General features: G+C 43.2%; 1 pseudogene; it reads right to left on the bottom strand.

The window, feature by feature from the left end:
• Positions 1 to 5,407: 5,407 nt before the first annotated feature.
• Positions 5,408 to 5,476, bottom strand: LOC145298058 (U2 spliceosomal RNA; annotated as a pseudogene).
• Between the last annotated feature and the right edge of the window lie 2,781 nt (positions 5,477 to 8,257).

Genomic DNA, 8,257 nt, shown 5'->3' with positions numbered 1-8,257 from the left:
GAACATGGTAACGTCATCAGCGAACGCAGAAACCCTGGCTCGTGTGCCTCCAGGTGAAGCAATTCCATGTAGGACTGGTGTAGCCACCTCATCCCTTAACTTGCAAAGGAAGGGTTCCAACGCCAGGACTTACAAGAGAGGCGACAGCGGACAACCCTGATGCACCAACCGAGAGACAGCAAATGACTCTGACAGTTTACCGTTGATCTGCACCACTACCGTCGGCCTATCATACAGGACAAAGGTCCACTTGCGGAAGTCTGGATTAAATCCGGCAGCCTCTAGCACAGATCCCAGGAACCGATGGTCGACCCTATCGAATGCCTTGGACTGATCCAAACTGATCAGCACGGCTTCGGTGTCGTCTTCTATTCCCTCTATGATTGAGCGAATCAAATGAAGATTGTCTTGTATCGATCCCCCCTTCACAGCATAGCTCTGATCTGGTTCGATCAAGTCAGTGATGACAACCTGCAAACGATTTGCAAGAATCTTTGCCAAAATCTTTAACTCTGTGTTTAGCAGAGTCAAGGGCCTAAAATTGTCAAAATTTTCCACCCCACCATGCTGTTGACCTTTCCTCAGCAATGTCATCACTCCTTTGGTCACCTGTCCAGTGATGGAACCCTGAGCAAACAAATGGTTGAACACATCCTTCAGGATAGGGACCAACATGGGCGACAGCCTCAAATAGAACTCATAGGGTAAACCATAAAACTCCGGAGATTTGTTGCAGCTGACCTGCTTCAACGCAGTAATGACCTCATGTTCCATAACAAGACCATCACAGTTAGCCACCCGAGCTGCCGTGAGGCGGGGCGAGTTGGCCAAATAGCCACCAAACTCTTCGATCCTGAGTCTGTGTAGTTGGGTGAAGCGCTCCGATAGATGCCCCTGAAGCCCCTCACAGATCTCCCGAGTCGACACGAGGGCGTGTCCTTCCAGGTTATGTACTTTCCGAATGTACCCATCTGAACCACGCCTTAGAGCAGCCTTATGCTCAACAGCATCAACATTCATTAACCTAGCCCTAATTACTTGACCTTCATACCGCTCGCTAGCGAAGCGGCTGAGGGCTTGTTTAGCTAGTGCTATCTCTAGGGAGTCCCCCCCTCCACCGCCCAGGTCAGCTTATCCTATATACACTTCTTTGCTTTAGCCTTATCTAACACGAGGCGTTGGCTGTACTGAACAGAGAAGCATCTAATTTTGGCCTTAAGATTAACCCGCCACTTACTCCCTGTAACCACCCCCACTAAAGCCCACTGAATTAATTTGGTAACGTTCAACTGGTAGTCCTCCAGCTCCAACAAGGTGCTGTTGAACTTCCAGTATCTGGCTAATTTAGGTCTAGCATTTAAGTTCAAACAGGCCATAACAAGTTTATGGTCTGAGTGTCCTAACAAGTGGAATATAACTAACATCTGATCCAAGTAAGTACTCGGATGGGAAGGCACTACAGAATGCCACATCCACATCTCCCACCCCGGATAATCCAGACGAAATCTGTCGACGAAGTCGCATGAAGCTATCAGGTCAGACAGACTGTTGTCATATCACACCGACCCGCTAGTCCCCCCGACCTTATCTATATTGGGATCAAGAATTGCATTCCAATCACCCATTAAGACTAACTGTTCCAGATCCACTAGGAAGCCCTCCAACCGTCGAAAAAAAGATACCCTCTCTCCATGAGAATTGGGAGCATAAACAGCGACAATCCGAAAAGCACTGAAATTTATGGCAACATCAACCACGATCGCCTGCCTGTCCTCGCCTGCGTGAACAACATTCACCAACGCTGACAGGGTGTGACTCACTCGCAAAGAGATTCCACAACTATAAGTATTACCATATGCTGAGTAAACATTGTAGTCTTTTACCAGCACCTGACAATCCTTGTCACAAACAAAGTGGGTCTCCTGGATAGTGGCAATATCTACCTTAAGGGACACCAAGTCTCTCACAACGCACGAGGCCTTGCTTCGACACCTGATGCCCCTCACATTAAATGTAGCCAAGTTCAAAGTCATGTTCACTTACCTTAAGCAGTGTCACAGACGGGTCTGAAATCCTTGGCAGTGAGGACGTGGTAGGCCTGGCCAAGACTGCCGGTAAGTAGTTCCACAGAAGGTTGTCCATCCTTAGCCACGCCTCCCACGTCTAGGTGAAAGGTTAGTTTTAACACCCTGTAGAAGGAAGGATGTGCATAGATGGGGATTCTGCTTTCGCATTGAAATTGTAGTTTCTTGAGCGAGGGATGCTTCATGTCCACCAGCTGCTGGCCCTTTATGGCATCCCTCGCTGCCTCTAGCATCTCCCAGAGGGCTTGAGTCCTTGAGTCTTTGTTGACTTACACAAAGGTTGTTAGAAGTGGCGATTCCTTGAAATTGGAGGGGTTGGTAATATTGTCTGCTCCGATGAAAAGGAAGTTCCTTAATTGTTCATATTGGGCCTTCTGCTTCCCTTTCAATTCCGGAACAGGTAACAGAGGGCCCGTCTCACAGATCCTGTCTCCCAGAAGGAAGAGAAGCTTCTTAATCCATTCTGTATGGACTGTGGGTTTGCCTTCCTTGGTATCAGGAGGAATAGGGGTAGGAGCGGAAGGTTTCGGGGTTGAGGTAGGAGTGTGAGGAATGTCCTGAGTTGGGGGGTCTGGGAGAATTTGGTCGCTAGAAGGGTTCAAAGCTAAGTTCCTGGGAGATTTTGGTTGGGAGGGGGTTTTATCCTCTGGCTGACTGGGGGATGGGGGTATGGGAATTTCAGCGTTTGATGTAATGTCCGCATCAGTTGGGGAGACACCCTTGGTTCTCCAGCTTTCTTCCGCCTCGTCTTTCTTTCCTCTGTTGTTGTCGTAGCTTCCTTGCTTTTTGTCTCTCTTGGACAGTCGGCCTCCTCTTCGGATGCTCCCTCCTCCTCCGACTCTTGTAATTTCTTCTTGCCAGAGGAAGAGCATGCCTCTACTTCCATGGCTGAGTTGCTGTTAGTTTCTTCCGGAAGGTCTTCGATCACCAATTGCTTGGGCAAGTTTTTGGAGTGTTTGCCTTTCCTGGTGACTGTCAACCAACCCGCTTCTGCTGCTGAGGTGGCCTTAGCCTTAGTGCGCGCCACCGTTGTATCCTTAGCTGGGACTGCGTTTGCCTTGGGTTGGCTTTTCTGGCCGGGACTTTCTTTGGGCAGTCCTTGGCCATATGGCCTTGTTTTTGACACTGCCAGCATTGTGGCCTTCTACCCTCTACTATCACCGACAGCGTCCACTTGCTGAATTTCAGCATTGCCGGGATCTTATCAAACTCGACTCTTTCCAATAGCATTCATATTTTATAGTCTCTGGTTATCATGTTGTGCTGGCCTTTGCCCGGGATGACCGCTTCAACGTCACCGTACTGACTGAGTATGGCGCCCAATTGCTTGGCTTCAATGTAACAACAAGTTCAGTACAGTGACATTCGTCCTTCTTTTCTTCATGTATTCCAGCTGAATACGAATGTTCTTCCAATTCCGGTCAGTCTTGGACAGTCTCACGGCCTCTTCTTGGTTGGGGAGCAGCATGTCCCACATTGCATAGCTCCTTCTGCAGACGTATTTCACCGGGATGTTTTGGTCTAAAAGGACCTCTATAATCGTATCTTTGCTGACTCCCGTAAGGCTCCTGGTTCTTAGGTCTGAGGTGACCAGTTAGAGAACAGATTTCTCCATTTCCTCGCCCTGTCCCGGAAGGGGCTGAATGACATTGCCCTGTATGTACTCTTTGAAAGTTGAGTTAAACAACTCTCTATAGCCTTTGGGCTCTTCTTGAGATTGGGGACCCCATGGTGTTTTCTCCCCTTGTTTGGGTTTTGCTGGTTCTGTCCACGGACTTGCAGGCACTGCTTCTCTTCCCTCTGGTTGGCCGGGTTTTGGGTCCGACTCGCCAGTTTTGTTGTCGGGGCACAGCGTTGCCCAGTCTTCCATTGCTTTTGTAGACTAGCCGTGTTCGACTCCCTGGGTTACCGCCTTCTTCTTTTTGGGAGGCTGCTGGGTGGGGTTCTTCATGACACTAGTTGGTGCCTCTCCTCCTGGGGGATGCACCTCCGACAGAAGATGTAGAAGGTGTGGCTGGGGGTGGCGTTCTTACCAGTTTTCCCTTGTTATCACTGGTTGGCTCGCTGCTCCCTGCTTTTGCTTCCTCCTTTCCGTCCTTGCCCTCTTGGGGAGTGTTGGAGGGCGGGTCGTTTGCTCCATCCTCGAAGAAAGAGAAATTGAATGGAGGCGATTGTTGCGTTGAACAGCTCCTCGAGCGGTGCTGCTCTCATCTTTGCCTTCTGCCGATGGGGAGTCGCCCTTTAGGGGAGCGGGAGAGGGCTTAGTAGGGGATTCTTTCAGTGATGCGGTGTTGTGCATTTGGATAGGTATGCCCCGCCTATCTGGCACCGTGGTGGTGGCAGTACTGGTCGCTGACATAGACCAAAGTGTAGCGGGATAAAATAAAAACCTGGGGAGGTGGGGAAGGAGCGGGCTCAGAAGAAAAAGAGAGTTTTGACCTCCCCTCATGGGGATGTCGGGTTAGCAGCTCGGATCCCCCCGTAAGGGGGGAAGAGCAGAGAAGGAAGACACAGTGGCTGCTAGCGGGTCAGAGTGCCGCGTCGTAATTAAGAGAGAGAGGGGACAGACATCTCTGCCCACAGAGGGGAGCAGAAACGAAACACCCGCCCTACCCACGTCACCCTACCCACTAACAACCCCAACAGAAGCGAGAAAGACAACACTGCATGCTCGATCCAAGGGAGAGCAGCAAAGAAAGACAAAGTTTGGGCCTGGCAGGTCAGAGTGCTGCTCAGGCAATTAAGTGGTGAGAAAATAGACCATCCCTGTCTGGAGAGGTGAGACAGAAACAAAGAAAAAACAAGAAACAACAAACAAACTAAAGCTGGTCACAACTACCAACTAGTGGTGCTGGTCCCGAAATTCCAGGCTCCCAAGAAGGGATCGGTTTTCGGGTCCAAGCTCCCACAATGTGGAGTCGGTCCTTGAGGTCCTGACTCCCCAAGAGGGGGTCTGGTCCTTGCTAACAAAAGTTAGTAAGTAAAAACACCTTAAACCTAGCCCGAGAGCCCAGTGGTAGATCCATTCCCAAAAGAGCAAAAGTTTCGCACTGAGAAAGATACTATACTTTGATTTTAGCCAGAAGAGGCTGGACAGCTTAATTTTCTACCGACCATTATCTTCTATTATAAAAAGACGCATAATTTATATTTATCGAATACTAAATTGAGACAAGATGTCATATTCCAAAAATCATATCTGAACTAAAAACATTATTATTTAGAAAGTCATCCTTATTTACGAGTGACGTTTGTTTCTCTAAAGCTTGACATGCAAAGCATGACCTCCTCCTTATTTTCTTAGTAGGGGGAGAGGGACGATAGATGAGTCCGCAAGAATTCTACGAACAGATACTACACTTTGATCTTAGCCAAAAGGCCAAGAAAAAGATGCAAAATATATATTTATCGTATACTACATTGAGATAAGATGTCATATTCCAAACATCACACAATATAACATATAAGTTACCTCCCTTGGATTTAGCTTCATTGTCGAATACCATTAGAATAATATACAATCATTGTAATAATATGCAAGTGACCTCCCTTGCATGCAGCTTTATTGTCGAATACCATTAGAATAATATACAATCATTGTTATAATATGCGTGTGACCTCCTTTGGATGTAGCTTCATTGTAAAATACCTTTAGAATAACATACAATCATTGTTATAATATGCAAGTGACCTCCCTTGGATGTAGCTTCATTGTTGAATACCATTAGATTATTATACAATCAATGGTGTAATATGCAAGTGAACTCCCTTGAGTGCAGCTTCATTGTTGAATACCAATAGATTAATATACAATTATTGGTGTAATATGCGAGTGATCAACCTTGGCTATAGCTTCGTTGTTGAATACCATTAGAAAAAATATAAAATTATTGTTATAATATGCCAGTGACCTCCCTTGGATGTAGCTTCATTGTTGAATACCATTAGAATAATATACAATTAATGGGTTAATATGTAAGTGACCTCCCTTGGATGTAGCTTCATTGTCGAATACAATTAGAATAATATAAAATCAATGTAATAATATGTAAGTGACCTCCCTTGGATCTAGCTTCATTGTCGAATACCATTAGATTAATATAAAATTATTGGGTTAATATGTAAGTGACCTCCATTGGATGTAGCTCCATTGTGGAATACCATTAGAATAATATAAAATCAATGTTATAATATGTAAGTGACCTCCCTCGGATGTAGCTTCATTGTCGAATACCATTAGAATAATATACAATCATTGTTATAATATGCAAGTGACCTCCCTGGGATGTAGCATCATTGTTGAATACCATCAGAGTAATATACAATCATTGTAACAATATGCGAGTGACCTCCCTTAGATATAACATCATTGTTGAATTCCATTGGATGTATATACAATCATTGTTATAATATGTAAGTGACCTCCCTTTGGTGAAGATTCATTGTCGAATACCATTAGATTGATAAACAATCATTGTTATAATATGTAAGTGATCTCTTTTGGATGTAGCTTCAATGTCGAATTCGATTAGATTCATATACAATCATAGTTATATTATGAAAGTTTCCTCCCTTGGATGTAGCTTCATTGTCGAATTCAATTAGAAAAATATATAATTATTCTTATAATATGCGAGTTATCTCCCTTGGGTTTAGTTTCATTGCCTAATTCCATTAGAAAAATATACAGTTATTGTTATAATATACGAGTGACCTCCCTTGGGTGTAGCTTCATTGTCGAATACTATTAGATTAATATGCAATAATTGTCATAATATTTAAGTGACCTCCCTTGGGTGTAGCTTCATTGTCAAATACCATTAGATTAATATAAAACCATTGTTATAATATGTAAGTGACCTCCCTTAGATATGGCTTCATTGTCGAATACCATTAGATTAATATACAATCATTGTTATAATATGCAAGTTACCTCCCTTGCACGTAGCTTCTTTGTCGTATACCATTAGAAAAATATACAATCATTTTTATAATATGCAACTGACCTCCCTTTGATGTAGCTTCATTGTTGAATTCCATTAGCATAATATAAAATCATTGTTATAATATGTAAGTGACCTCTCTTGGATATGGCTTCATTGTCGAATTCCATTAGAATAATATACAATCATTGTTATAATATGCAAGTGACCTCCCTCGGATGTAGCTTCATTTTCAGATTCCATTAGAATGATATGCAATCATTGTTACAATATTCAAGAGACCACCCTTGGATGTAGCTTCATCGTCGAATACCATTAGATTAATATACAATCATTGTTAAAATATGCAAGTGACCTCCCTTGGATGTAATTCATTGTCGAATATGATTACATAAATATACAATCATTGTTATAATATGCGAGTGACCTCCCTCTAATGTAGCTTCCTTATCGACTACCATTAGATTATGCAAGTGACCTCCCTTGGATGTAGCTTCATTGTCGAATACCATTAGATTAATATACAATCATTGTTATAATATGCAAGTGACCTCCCCTGGACGTAGCTTTATTGTTGAATAACATTAGATTAATATGCAAACATTGTAATATTATGCCAGTGAACTCTCTTCGATGTGACCTCATAGCTGGATATTTGTACTAGCAGAATACCCAGCATTGCCGGGGATTGGATAAGAAAGGTGGATATATGTACTAGCAAAATACCCAACGTTGCCTGGGATTGGATGAGATAGGTAGGATGTTTCCTAGGAGAATACCGCGGATCGAATAAGATAGGTGGATATTTGTGATAACAGAATACCCTATATAGGAATATTATGTCGTAAAATTATGAAAAATTATTGTCTAAACATATCCAAGAATTATGAAAAATTATGTAATGTAAGTCATTTGACTGATGTGTTTGTAATGAAATAACTAGCCTGACAATGTCTCAAATGTATTTTTTGTAAGAGGAAGGGGATTATGTCGGTAAAATAATGAAAAATGATTGTCGAAATTAGTAACATATCCAAGAATTATGAAAAATGATAAAATGTGAGTTATTTGATTGGTGTGTTGGTAATGAAAAAAAAAAAACAACTACACAATGTCTCAAAGTTATTATTTTAGTAAGAGGAAGGGGATTATGTGGGTTAAATTATGAAAAACGATTGTCGAAATTAGCAATATAAGTTATTTTATTTCTGTGTTTATAACGAAATAAAC

This window comes from Euprymna scolopes, chromosome 18, assembly GCF_053919585.1.
Source record: "Euprymna scolopes isolate OS-2025 chromosome 18, ASM5391958v1, whole genome shotgun sequence".
Classification (NCBI taxonomy): Eukaryota; Metazoa; Mollusca; class Cephalopoda; order Sepiida; family Sepiolidae; genus Euprymna; species Euprymna scolopes.
Note: the sequence above shows the minus strand (reverse complement) of the source record. Positions and strands in the feature narration are given on the sequence as shown.